Source organism: Macaca mulatta, chromosome 16 (assembly GCF_049350105.2).
Source record: "Macaca mulatta isolate MMU2019108-1 chromosome 16, T2T-MMU8v2.0, whole genome shotgun sequence".
Classification (NCBI taxonomy): Eukaryota; Metazoa; Chordata; class Mammalia; order Primates; family Cercopithecidae; genus Macaca; species Macaca mulatta.
The window spans coordinates 70,636,486-70,650,618 of record NC_133421.1 but is presented as its reverse complement, the minus strand read 5'-3'; the positions used below and the strand labels follow the sequence as shown (position 1 = coordinate 70,650,618).

At 45.0% G+C, this 14,133-nt stretch overlaps 1 long non-coding RNA gene across 1 annotated transcript in view; it reads right to left on the bottom strand.

Annotated features, from left to right (window-relative positions):
• Window positions 1-3,014, bottom strand: part of LOC114673220 (uncharacterized) — a 39,567-nt gene extending 36,553 nt beyond the window's left edge. The window contains exons 1-2 of the long non-coding RNA XR_013407005.1: window positions 2,849-3,014; window positions 1,875-1,953 (exon numbers count right to left, since the gene is read on the bottom strand). This is a non-coding gene — a long non-coding RNA (uncharacterized LOC114673220). The remainder of the gene's footprint in view (window positions 1-1,874; window positions 1,954-2,848) is intronic.
• Window positions 3,015-14,133: the final 11,119 nt, after the last annotated feature.

Below are 14,133 nucleotides of genomic sequence, written 5' to 3'. Positions count from 1 at the left end.
AGGGCATATTAAAGGGACTGGGGTTGTTCCGTCTGGAGAGCAGATGGTTCTCAATGTGCCTCAGTTTCTGAGTCTATAAAATGGGCCACCAACCTATTGTTTTCACACAAAAGCAGAAAAAGAAGTGGACTTTAACTAATGAGAAAGATTTACAGTCAGATAAGAGGAGAAATTTCTTAAACCTCAGAGAAAATAAATGCCGGTGATACGGTTTGGCTGTGTCCGCACCCAAATCTCATCTTGAATTGTAACTCTCACAATTCCCACATGTCATGGGAGGAACCCGGTGGGAGGCGATTGAATTATGGGGGGTGGGTCTTTCCTGTGCTGTTCTCATGATAGTGAATGATGCTCATGAGATCTGATGGTTTTAAAAAACTGGAGTTTGCCTGCACAAGCTCACTCTGTTTGCCCGACACCATCCACGTACGATGTGACTTGCTCCTCCTTGCCTTCCACCATGATTGTGAGGCTTCCCCAGCCACGTAGAACTGTAAGTCCAATTAAACATCTTTCTTTTGTAAATTGCCCAGTCTCAAGTATTTCTTTATCAGCAGCATGAAAACAGACTAATACACTGGGATAAGCCAATGAGAAGAACAGGTGGAATTCCTTGGAAACAGAATTATAAAGCTGGAAGGAAAGTCATACCTCACCCCCGCCTTTAAATTTTAGAAGTAAGACTCTGAGGGGGAGACCAACCTGCCTTGGTAAGCAGGTGGTTAGTAGCTGAGAACCCAGCACTCCTGACTCTAGATTCATCTTCGCCCTCTACCTTTCCCCATTATATTCTCCTAGGAAAGAAACCAAAGTGCACAGAAAGGATATCTAACATCAGCCAAGACTATCGAGCACTGTGTGCCAGGAAAAGGGACTGGGTTCCTCAGTTTCTCCATAGTTTTAGGGTTAATCCTCTAAGCAATCCTGTGAAGAGAGCACGTTATCTCAATAAGGAAACTGAGGCACAGAGAAGCTAAGCAACAAACTCATGGTCATTCTGCTCATCAGGGACAGAGGGAGGATTTGCACCCTGGCCTTCGGAGTTACCTGCTGGCTCTGCAGCCTCTCCAGTCCTTAGCTCCCACCCTAGAGGGGACAAATCAGAGCTTTTCAACCTGTCTGGAACTGTGATGACCTCCATGGTTCAGCTTGACTGCACTAAAAGATCCTGATGGCTTCCAAAATGACAGCTATTTCCCTTGGCAGAGCTTTGCACACTTTCTCCCACACCTTAACAGGACTCCCCTGGAGGACAGTTTCAGGCCAGACCAGCTTCATGGGAATGCCACATGTGCAGTCAGGCAGAGCCACATGCTTACAAGGAGTCTGCCTTTGGCCTAATGCATTCTTAATATTTCTTGAACAAGTGCCCTGCATTTTTATTTGCACTGGGCTCTGCAAATTATGTAGCCCATCCTGATTTCAAAGTTTGCAACCTTCACCTGAAGGGAGGGTGGGGGTGGTGGTGCTACTGCACTAGAAGGATGGACACCCAAGGTCTTCTTGGCAGCAGGGCACCCTGGGATGATGGGGATGCCACCCGCTTCTTCCCATTCTACTTTCTCCAGACAGAGGTGTGAGGTGAGCTTGGAGCAGGGCAGTGTTCTCATATTCACATTTATTCATTCTCTCTCTCTCTCTCTCTCTCTCTCTCTCTCTCTCTCTCTCCCTCCCTCCCTCCTCTCTTCCTCTCCCTCTCTCCCTCTGTCCCTCTCCCTCTCTCTCTCTTCCTCTCCCCTGTCTTCCTCTCCCCTCTCTTCCTCTCTCCCTTTCCCCCTCTCCCCCCCTCCCCCTCTCTTCCTGCAGGCTGTAGATGAACCAGACAAGGCCAGGTGGAGGTGATGCTCCTTCTGGGCCCAGAGTTGAAGACCCACCTTCAAGCTTCCTTGACAGCCTCAGGTTTCTTTCTGACTCTTCCAGGCTTGCAACCAACGGCAGCCCATCTGGCTGTGCCTGGGGTAAGAAAAGACATGATTTAGCGCCATAACAATTTTAACATCAGGCAAAACAGATGACATGTGAGAGAGACTCAAGGTAGAACAGTACATGGCACATAAAAGAAATGACCTAATTAGATTTTAAACATACAACCTGAGTTTAAAAAAAGCGTTTTGCTGTGTGATATGTAACTGCGCCACCCTCTGTGTAAAACAAGCCACACATACACACACACATGCTGACACACAATATATATTTCCCATGAGCCCACGCATATATGTGAAAAAAATTTTTTAAGTGTGAAAAGATCACACCAAATTCTTATAGTACCTGTTGCCTCTGAAACTGAGGTGGGTTGTCAGAGGTAAGATTATCTGTGACGGTCTAACAATTTATAAAAGATAATCACTCGAGTGGTTTTCTTTTAAGCACAGATGCTCCAACTGTGGGACAAGGGAGGGTTGTCCATCCATCCCTTCTTCCCTGGGGTTCTGGTAGTGCTTAGCCCCAAAGGATTGCGCATCACGCTGCAGGTGATGGAGCACCATCGCCTCCCTTGTCTTAGGTGATGCCCAGAGCAATGCCTTGCGGGGGTGGGGCAGGTGTGATTATTATTCCCATTTTACAGAGGAGGCAACAGAGTCAGAAAGGTTGAGTGACTCGCTCACACACGCAAAGCCAGTAAGCAGCAGACGGGGACTCTTTTGTCCTCCAAGCTGAGTCAGACACAGAGGGGGTGGACTGGCCGGGGCCCAAGTGCTATTTATTCCCCATGGCTATTTAGGGTTTGCAGGATATGTTTTCCCTCTAGGCAGACATAGTTTCTCCTAGACCCACTTTGAGCCTCCAAACAGACAAGGGATGTGCTAACCCTTCTCCTGACCACAAAGGTGATGCCCTCTCTACCTGCCTTATGGTGCTGGGAGACACACTCAAACAGCAGCGGCCAAAGTAGAGACTTCTTTTCCTCCGATACCAGTCCAGCTCGCTGCCTGCCCAGACTAAAGCTTCAGTTTCCCTTGCAAGAAGAATCCCAGCCTGCTGCATCCTCTTTTCCTGATTGGTTCTCCCTCTCTGGCTCCTCTTCCTCCTTTCAGGCCACTGAGTGGCGCCTCCTCCCACCTTCCTGGCCACTGATTGGCTCCCTTTCTCTGGTTCCGCCCCCCCCTTTCTGGCCACTGATTGGCTCCCCTTCTCTGGCTCCTCCCACCTTCCTGGACCTGCCTTCTGTCTTCCACCAGAGGTTGCCCTGGGCTGCTGGACTTAGTGAACTTTTAGGTAAGTGGGTCTGGAGATAGCAGTGACACGCTGGCCATACAAAAACCGGCTGGAGCCCGTTACACAGTCAGAAGCCAGGACCCCAGGCCCACAGATGCTGATTCAATAGGTTTGTGGTGGAGCCCAGGGATCTGTAGTTTATAAAAACAAGCCCCAAGTAATGTTGACATTCAATGCAACTGAGAAATCACCCAACTAGTCCAAACCTTTAAGTCAAAAACAGGCAAACCCAGGCCTAAAAAGGCTAAATTACTTGTCCAAGGACATACAGCTAATCAACTGAAACTCAATATTGGGCAGCTCCTGGTCCCCACATGACACCTCTCCCCACCCGCAGACATACACACATACCTCACGCACCTCCTCCTGATTTGACTGGCTCGGCTTCTGTCCTGAGGCCTGACTAAAATCTGGTCCCTTTACTTCTAGGCCACAGGACCCAAAGTCCAGGCCAGAGCAGTCCCTGTGGAACAGGAGCGGGACAGCAATTTCTTGGTGAAAGGTGTTACACCGCAGGGGCTAAGGCCTGGCATTATTCTGCAGCCTGGGTGGAGCCCAGGTCACACACCAAGCAGTGATGAAACCTGAGCTGCCCCTCTCTGTCCCCAGCTGTCCCAGGAGGCCCCAGGGGCCTGGTCCCACAGCCACTCTCCCCAAGATTCAGGTGTCACATAACTGGGCCCCAAGCCAGGCCTCTGGTTCTGAGGCCTCTCCCTCCCTGGGGCCTGCAGGAATCTCAAGAGATTGCAGTTTGCTCTGTTAGAAATGGCTGGAAACCTTAGGAGGGCATAGGGACAGTGCTGAGGCAGCAGGGCCCCCTCCTGGGCCCCAAGTGACTACCAACAAGCCCTGAGCAGATGAAGTCTTCCAGGTCCTGCCACTGTGGACTGCTGCCACCCAGACCCTTCACTGCCAACCCTATGCCCCCACTACTCCTTCTGCCTTAGCCCTTGTCCTAATTCTGCTCAACACACTTGTCATACCTTCCTAAAAGCTGCAGTTCTGAAGTTCGTAATATGCAGGGGAATTATGAGAGCCAACCCTTCTGCTTCTGGAAAATTGCTATTGTGACGATTCCCACTCTTCTCTGGCACTCAGGGAGGGGAGACAGCAGAGATAGAAAGAAGGGCTCTGAAAGTCTGAGGCTTACACTAAATAGAACAGCTAAAATAACAACACTAACAATAATAACCTGACAATATCAAGTACTGGCTGAAAAGCTGGAACTCACACACATTGCTTGGTAATGCAAAATGACACAGAGTTTTGAAAACAATTTGGCAGTTTCTTATAAAGTTAAACATGTACTCACCATACAACCTACCAATGCTACTCATAGGTACTTGAGTAGCATTTCGTTTCCCAAGGGAAACGAAAACCATGTACATACAAAGACCTGTTTGTGAATGTTTATACAGACTTTATTTATATTCACCGAAAACTGGGAACTCCTCAAATGTTCTTCAGCTGGTAAACAGATAAACAAACTGGTACATCCATACAATGTATAAATGACTGTTCAGTTTGTTTATCCATTTACCAATTGTCCACCACATTAACATGATTATGTCAATTGATGCTGAAAAGTCAACACCCATTAAACAGCAATTCAATACTCATCCATTATAAAATTCAAAGAAAAACAGGAATAGAAGAGAACTCCCTCAACCTGATAAAAAGCATCAACGAGAGCCCTACAGCTAACATTATACTTAATGGTAAAAGACTGAATGCTTTCCCCTTAGATGAAAACAAGGCAAGAATGTCTGCTGTCACCACTTTTATACGACATAGTGCTGTGAAAGTTTTAGCCAGTGCAATAAGCCAAGAAATTAAAAGGCATGTAGATTAAAAAGAAATAAGAACTTTTCCTATTTGAAAATAACATGATTGTTTTTGTAGAAGTTCCTAAGGGATATACAAAGTATTAGCACTAATAAGTGAATTCGGCAAGGTCGCAGAATACGAGATAAACATACAAAAATCTATTGTATTCCTATGTACTAGAAATGAACACCTGGATACCAAAATTAAAAATACAATACCATGTGCAACTACAAAAAGAAAAATAAGTGACACTTAAGTGTAAATCTACAGGATTTGTATGCTGAAAACTACAAAAAGAAGATGAAACAAGTCAAAGAATAGCTAAGTAAATGGAGAGATGTACTATGTCCATGGATTGAAAGATTCAACATAGTAAAGATGTCAATTCTCTGCAAAAGGATATATGAGTTTAATGCAATTCCTTTGAAAATCTTGCAAAAATGTTTGTAGCTATAGACAATATTATTCTAAAATTTATGTGGAAAGACAAGGGAACTACAATAGCTATCTTAGTCTGTTTTGTGTTGATATAAAGAAATACTAGAAGTTGGGTAATTTATAAAGAAAAATGGTTAATTTGGCTAATGATCCTCATGGCTGGAAGTTCAAGATTGGGCATCTGCATCTGATGAGGGCCTCAGGCTTCTTCTGCTCATAGCAGAAGGCAAAAGGGAGCCAGAGTGTGCAGAGATGGCACTGTGAGAGAGAGAGGAGGAAAAGGAGGGTGTGCTAGGCTCTTTTAACAACCAGCTCTCACAGGAATTAATTAATAGAGTGAGAACTCACTCACTCCAGAGAAGGCCATTAATCTATTCATGAGAGATCCACCCCTATGACCCAAACACCCATTAGGCCCCACCTCCAACATTGAGAATTAAATTTCAACATGAGGTTTAGATGAGACAAACATCCAAACCATAAGAATAGCAATTTTGGGGAAAGAAAAAGAATAAATTGGGAGGAATCAGTCCATCTCATATCAAGCTACAGTAATCACTGTATGGCTACAGTAAGACTGTATGTTACTGGCATACAAAATACAAGATAACATACAAGACTGTATGTTATTGGCAGAGACATACATCAATGGAACAGAATGGAGAAACCAGAAATAGACTCACACAAATATGCTCAACTAATTTTTGACAAAGGTACAAAACCAATTCAATGGAGGAAAATAGCCTTTTCAACAAATGGTGCTAAAAAAAAAAAGCCTCTAAGTCTTACGTCTTATACTAAAATTAACTCAAAATGGATCATTAACTTAAATGCAGAACATAAAACTATAAAACGTCTAGAAAAAAACAGGAGGAAGTCTTCAGGATGTAGTCTATGCCAAGATTTCTTAGGTTCAGCACCCAAAGCATCACCCATAAAAGGAAAAACTAATAAATTGGACTTCATCACAATGTAAAACTTCTGTTTTGTGAAAGGCCCATTAAAAAGCATTAAAAAGATGAAATAAAGCTACATACTGGGAAAAAATATTTGCAAACCATGTATCCAACAAAGAACTAGTATGTAGAATATATAAAGAATGCTCAAAACTCAGCAGTCAGAAAACAAACAATCCAGTTAGAAAATAGGTAAGAGACATAAAGAGATATTTCACCAAAGAAGACATCATATGGCAAATAGCACATGAAAAGATGCTCATTGTTCATCATTAAGGGAATGCAAGTTACAATCACATTGAGAATCACTGCATACCTATCATGGCTAAAATAAAACAGTGATAATACTAAATGCTGACAAGGATTCAGAGAAACTGAGTCACTCATACATTGCTGGTGGGAATGTAAAATGGCACAAGCACAGTGGAAAACAGTTTGGCAGTTTCTTTCAAAAACTAAACATACAACTACTGTACAACCCAGCAATTGTACTTCTGGGCATTTATCCCAGATAAATGAAGACGTGTATATAAATGTTTATAGATGCTTTATTTATTTGTATTAGCCCCAGACTGAAAATGATCCACTTGTCCTTCAACAGGGAAATGATTAAATAAACTGGGGTATATCTTACCATGATCTATTGCTCAGTGATACGGTTAGACTTTGTGTCCCCATCCAAATCTCATCTTAAATTGTAATCCCGAGGTATTGAGGAAGAGAACTGGTAGGAGGTGATTGGATCACAGGGATAGTTTCCCCTATGCTTCTCTCATGATAGTGAGTTCTCATGAGATCTGATGGTTTTATACGATAGTTTTTCCTGCTGTTGCTCACTGTCTCTCGCCTGCTGCCATGTAAGATTTGCCTGCTTTTTCTTCTGCCAAGAGTGTAAGTTTCCTGAGGCCTCCCCAGCCATGTGGAACTGTGAGTCAATTAAACCTCATTTGTTTATAAATTACCCAGTTTCGGGTAGTAGCTTTATAGCAGTGTGAGAATGGACTAATATACTCAGAAAGAACTATTGATACACACAACAATCTGGATGAATCTCCGGAGAATTATGCTGAGTGAGAAAAGCCAGTCCCCCAAAGTTACATAAATATGATTCCATTTATATAACATTCTGGAAATGACAACATTATGGAAATGGGTAACAGATTAGTGGTTGCCATCAGTTAAGGAGAAGATAGGGATGGGAGGGAAGTAGATATGGCTATAAAAGGGCAACATGAAGCTCCTCATGGTGATAGAAACGTTCTGTAGCCTGACTGTGTTAACATCAATATCTTGGTTGTAATATTATAGTTTTGCAAGATGCTTCCATGGGAAACTGAGTAGAGGACACATGGGATTCCTCAATTATCTCAAAATTTAAAATTTTAGGTAAGAAAATTTAAACTTTGAAGAGAGAAAAAAGAGAAAACAGCTGCTGCTTCTCCAAGGTAAAATAAGAATGGCCATGGCTTCCAGACAATCACCTGGACTTACTTGAAACAGACTCATTGGATCAGGAGAATTGGCTTCCATGTTCTACAGCCTCCCTTCCTCCCTCCAACACGAGTAAGCCTTCTGTAACCTCTCCTCCTTTCCCCTACCAAAATGTAAAAAAGCTGATAAAGCACTAATACTAAATCATAAATAATTGTTCAGACAGTGAGTGCATGCTCACAAAGAGATGTGCATTTTAATGGGAACAAGTCCTGTTAAGCTAAAAAATGAACCACCAATAGTGAAATTGCTGATACAGCAGGCAGAGGTAGGAAGACATTTAAGATAGTTGGAAAAGTAAGAACTTCCTTGAACTCTGAAAACCCATCAGACCCGCAAGCTGGGTTGATTGATCAGGCCAGCTGTGCCCAATAGGTAGAGAGGAGAGATTTAAGATTGATCAGGCCAGCTGTGCCCAATAGGTAGCGAGGAGAGATTTAAGCACCAGGGTAGGGGACAGGATTGGATGGGAATGATTAGAAAGAAAGAGAATTGAGATTTGAAAGGTAAAAGATATTTATTCGTTTGCCCAGAACGTTTTGCCACTTTAAAAATTAATTAAATTTGTTAGAGATGGCATCTCACTATGCTGCTGTATTCGTCTGTTTTCATATGCTATAAAGAACTACCCAAGACTGGGTAATTTATAAAAGAAAGAGGTTTAATTGACTCACGGTTCTGCACAACTGGGGAAGCCTCAGCAAACTTACAATCATGGTGGAAGGCAAAGGGGAAGCAAGGCACCTTCTTCACAAGCCAGCAGGAAGGAGAAGTGCCAAGCAAAGCGGGAAGAGGCCCTTATATAACCATCAGATCTTGTGCGAGCTCACTCACTATCATGAGAACAGCATGGGGGAACTGCCCCCATGATTTAATTATCTCCACCTAGTCTCTCCCTCGACATGTGGGGATTATGGAGATTATAATTCAAGATGAGATTTGGGTGGGGACACAAAGCCTAACCATATCAGTTGCCCAGGCTGGTCATGAACTTTCACCACTGTTTTCTGCAAAGCACTGTACATTCCCATTCTAGCTAGATGATCTGAATGCAAAGTGGCCATTTTTGAACATTATTGGCCTAAGTGTGATCACCTAATTCAGCCCTGACCAGTCATAGTATTTTTCTACCCCCGAGTTTCAATAATTGGTTGAGAAGGGGATGGGTAATTCAAGCCTAGCCAGTTGGAGTCTTCTCCTATTGGTTGGTTGGTTGGTTGGTAACTGGAATTGGAGTTTTGTCTACAGTGATGAAACTGAGAATATTAGGCCTTGGACCAGCAGCATGGGAGAAGCTATCTAAGCAGGGAGCTGACACCCAAAGAACCAGATAGTAGGAGGGAGGCCTGGTGGCCCCACGGTCCCTGGTTTGAGTCATGCCTGAGGCTGGCTGCATTCTTGTCCAGCCGGTGGTTTGGATACTGGAGTCAATAAGTAATTCCCATACTCCCCTTTCCCAGAAGCCCGAGCAAAGCTGGCTCTGTACAGAATGAGGGGAGGCTTGTGTGTGTGTATGTGTGTGCTGTGGGTTCCTGATCAGAAAGTTCTACCCCATCTGATGAGCCCTGGCAAAAAAGTCATCAGGGATGGTACTGAGGCTCTGAAAGCCTATGTGCTGGGGAAGAAGATCCTAAGGAAGCAATAAGGCAGGAACCATCTTTTCACTTACGGAGAAGAAGATCCTAAGGAAGCAATAAGGCAGGAACCATCTTTTCACTTATGGAGAACCTAGCTGCACTGGATAGCACACTCCAGTGTAGATGCTATTCGTCCATTTTTCAGAGGAGAAAATTGAGGCTCACACAAGTAAAGTCATTTGCTCGAGGTAACACGGTAGTAAGAGGCAGGCTTGGTACGGGACCCAGCCATTTCTTACTTCCAAGCTAGTTTCTTTCTTTTTTTTTTTTTTTTTTGAGATGGAGTCTCTCTCTGTCGCCCAGGCTGGAGTGCAGTGGCGCGATTTCGGCTCACTGCAAGCTCCACCTCCCAGGTTCATGCCATTCTCCTGCCTCAGCCTTCCGAGTAGCTGGGACTACAGGCACCCGCCACCACACCCAGCTAATTTTTTGTCTTTTTAGTAGAGATGGGGTTTCGCCATGTTAGCCAGGATGGTCTCGATCTCCTGACCTCGTGATCCACCGGCCTCAGCCTCCCAAAGTGCTGGGATTACAGGCGTGAGCCACCGTGCCCAGCCCAAGCTAGTTTCTTTCTAGTTGGCCACTCTGTTCTCCAGGAGCCTCCCATTCTCTTAGCAAGGCTCAGCTGCTTATTTAAAGATTACCCAAAGCTTTTGACCAGCTCAGACATCTCAGGACTCTGAATCTCAAAACCACAGGGGTCCTGGGAGGCAAGTGTCAATCCAATGAGCCTGAGAGGCTACTATTTAGAGCCAGATATGAGACAGTGTCCAGGCTGAATATGAGACCCTGGGAAATTACTTAACCTCCCTGAACCTCAGTTTCCCTATTTCCATCTGAGTTAATAATAGTAACTGCCCCCTATGGTTGTTGGTGAGACAGTGAATGAAAGGTGCTTAGCATGTATGAGCAGCCTCCGGCCCTTATGAAAGAGAAACCCAGAGCCCCCTTTCTCCAAGTCAACCCTCAGATGTCCCTAACCCCCAGCCTCTGACCTTCTCCCTCCTCCCAAGTTCAGCCCTGGCCAGGCCATTCTTGTCTAAACTTTTCCAAATGTCACTCTGATTTTTTTTCTTTTTTATGCTTTGTGTCTTTATCTAGGTGACATTTTTCTTTCCTTCCACAGGGATTGTTATCAGTACAGGAGTGAAAATAACAAGAGTCTCTGGCCAGGCCCCTCCTGAACGGTGGGAGGATATTTTGATCTAGAGACAGCCACAGAGAGTCCCAAGGGGGTGGGGATCAGAGGAGGGATTGAGCTTAAGGGAATACTGGGGCAATTCTACAGCTAGGTCAAAGGGCAGGCCTCCCTCTCCAGAAAGAACTCCACTGACATAATCATAAGTATGATGTGTCAATAAAATCCAGCTCTGGAATTCTTGGCAAAGCTGAAGCCTTCCCTGTCCACATGAGACTGTGTTGGGTGGCTCAGTTTGGTCAGTCCTGATCATCTCGCATCTGGGTGGAGAGACCAAGAGGCAGAGCCGGCAGCGACAGACCCCCCCCAGTCAGGCTTTCCCAGGGCTCCAGGCCCCTACACCTTGCGTGGCTGTGCTTGGTGAACTCACTCATCTTCACAGGGGTGTGAGGACTGTCTTCATCTCAGAATCCTTCACAGAGGCCGGTACCTGTGAGACATCAATTAGAGCCTCAGTGAGGGTTGAATCAAGTGACAGAAAACCCTGCTGTCTGAAAAAAGGGAGAGGAGGACTTTCTGAGAGGAGATGTGAGTCACTGGTGGAAGACTCCATTCACAAACGTGACACCTCATTGTCTGCCCTGCACACAGTGCCCTCTCCCATTCTCCAGGAACTGGCCATCCTCAACCATGGGTCCCAGCTAAAACCCCGGGGCTTAGCTCACTGGACCAAAGAGCATCTGACTGAAGTTTGCCAGTCAGATTCTTTTCTCCTAGGAATGTGAACTTTTAACTTGAGAGACATAGCAGGTGAGAGGCATAAATGGTGACCCTTGGAAGGAAGGTCCATGGGCACAGGGCGAAACCACCTTTACAAAAAGTGCATCAGTGAGAGAAATCTAACCTAACTGACTCCACCTTGCTTCCAACCTCACAAGCTAACTGCCATTGTTAACTTGAAAACAGAGATGATACCAATCCCTTCCCAAAGCTAACCCCCTCATTGCTTGATGACCAAAACTGCCTTTGTAAGGCTGGGCATGGTGGCTCACGCCTGTAATCCCAGCACTTTGGGAGGCTGAGGCAGGTGGATTGCTTGAGGTCAGGAGTTCAAGACTAGTCTGGCCAAAATGGTGAAACCCTGTCTCTACTAAAAATACAAAAATTAGCTGGACATGGTGGTGCATGCCTGTAATTCTAGCTACTCTGGAGGCTGAGGCAGAAGAATCACTTCAACCCAGGAGGCAGAGGTTGCAGTGAACCGAGATCGTGCCACTGCACTCTAGCCTGGGCAACAGAGCAAGATGTCATCTCAAAAAACAAAATAAAACAAAACAAAACTGCCTTTTTAAGACTAATGAAAGGCCACAAGATTAGGATCATAGGAGAGGCCTGAATTCTGCTCAGACACAGGTGTAGTTAAATGATAACCAGTCATTGTTCCCTAGTTTGAATTTCTATAATCATTTACTGCTCCAGAGATCACAATATTTGTAACTTCCCCAATTGCTCTGATAGATGACATCACTATTGCAAAAATGAAAGATTGGTCTTTGAGATATTTTTCAGACTTTTGCATTCTGGTAACAGACTGACTTCACCCATAACTCATATCAAGGAACCAATTCAACTGGTCCTGTCACCTCTGCCCAGGAACTGACTCAACACAAGAAGGCAGCTTCAAACCTCTGTAATTTCATCCCTGACCCAACCAATCAGCATCCCCCATTCCCTAGTCCCTTGACAGCCAAACTGTCTTTGAAAAACCCTAACCTTTGAGCTTTTGGGGAGGCTGATTTGAGTAATAAACTCCCATCCTTCCACTTAACTAGCCCTGTGACTATTAAACTCTTTCTCTACTGCAGTACTGCTGTCTCAGTGAATTGGTTTTATCTGTGCAGTGGGCAAAGAAGGATCCATCAGGTGATTACAAGAGCATCACGGTTTCTGGAGCTGCTTCTGTTGCTCTTCCTCCCAAGGCCTATGTTGTTAGCTAAACACTATAGTATCTCCCTGATATAGTTTGAATATATGTCCCTGCCAGGTCTCATGTTGAATTGTAATTCCCAGTGTTGAAGGAGGGGTCTTGTGAGAGGTGTTTGGGTCATGGGGGCAGATTGCTCATGGCTTGGTGTTGTCCTTGTGATAGTGAGTGAGTTCTCATTAGATCTGGTTGTTTAAATGTGTGGCACACCCTACAATCCACTCTCTCTCTTGCTCCTGCTTTTGCCCTATGACATGCCTACTTCTGCTTTGCCTTCTGCCATGAATGAAAGCTCCCTGAGGCCTCCCCAGAAGCTGAGCAGATGCTGGGGCTATGCTTGTACAGGCAGAAGAACCACGAGTCAACCAAACCTCTTTTCTTTATAAATTACTCAGCCTCAGGTATTTCTTTATAGCAACACAAAGAATGGTCTATAATACACTCTCCAGTTCATCCCCTCTTGTGGTTTGAACTGGCTAAAGTTTATCTGTGCTGTTTTCAAGCAAAAAAAGCCCCTAACTTTCATTCCCATGTACCCTTCAGGGGCCAGCCTGTAGCCCATTGTGATGCAGATGTGTCCCTGTCATCCAGATGTGAAAACAGAGTGGTAGCTAGAGGTAATTAGGGTCCCAAGAACCACAGGCCATGTGCTTGCTTCTTTCTACAATCCCAGGGAGCTTGACAGAAAGGACATTCAGCCATGGGCCTTCTGGAGGAAGGGAGTTCAGAGGAAAGAGCACTGGATTCCAAGTTGGGAAGCCCAAGTCCTAGCCTTAATTCAGCCCCTAACTTGCTGTGTGACCTGGGATTCTTCTCACTGCATATCTAGGCCTCTTGCTCTTTTATCCTTTCTAACTCTCCTCTCCAGTGGGTTCTTGGGCACCTCTTTTCCTGGCCCAGTCTTCCCTTCAAATTTGTCCCTTTCTTCTCTTCCATTCTGCCCCAGTGTGCACACACACATGCACACACACATGCACATGTGCACACTCACAAATGTGCTCTGTCTCTTCTGTCTCCTTCCTTCCTTCCTTCCTTCCTTCCTTCCTTCCTTCCTTCCTTCCTTCCTTCCTTCCTTCCCATAAGATGCCTTAAATTAGACACATCATTCTTGTGTTTGGTGAGAAGCCAGGGGCTGTGTCAGTCAGGGTAGGTGAGGTTAGGCTGTAGTAACAAGCAGCACCCAAATTTCAATGGGTTTCTGACTCATGCCACCTGCCCATGATGAGTCCACCAGCTTTTACTTATCCTTACCCCAAGGTCTGGAATGACAGAGTAGCCACCCCCAGGGAAATTGCCAGTTGGTTGGCCAATGGACTGTCATGGCAGCAGGAAAGAGGAAGATGGCTGATCCAGAAACAAGGGTGTGAGTGCAATCGTTTATTTAGGAGTTACAGGAAACACTGGTATCAAGTAGAAAAGTGCAACTGGGAAGGGAACGCAGCTAAT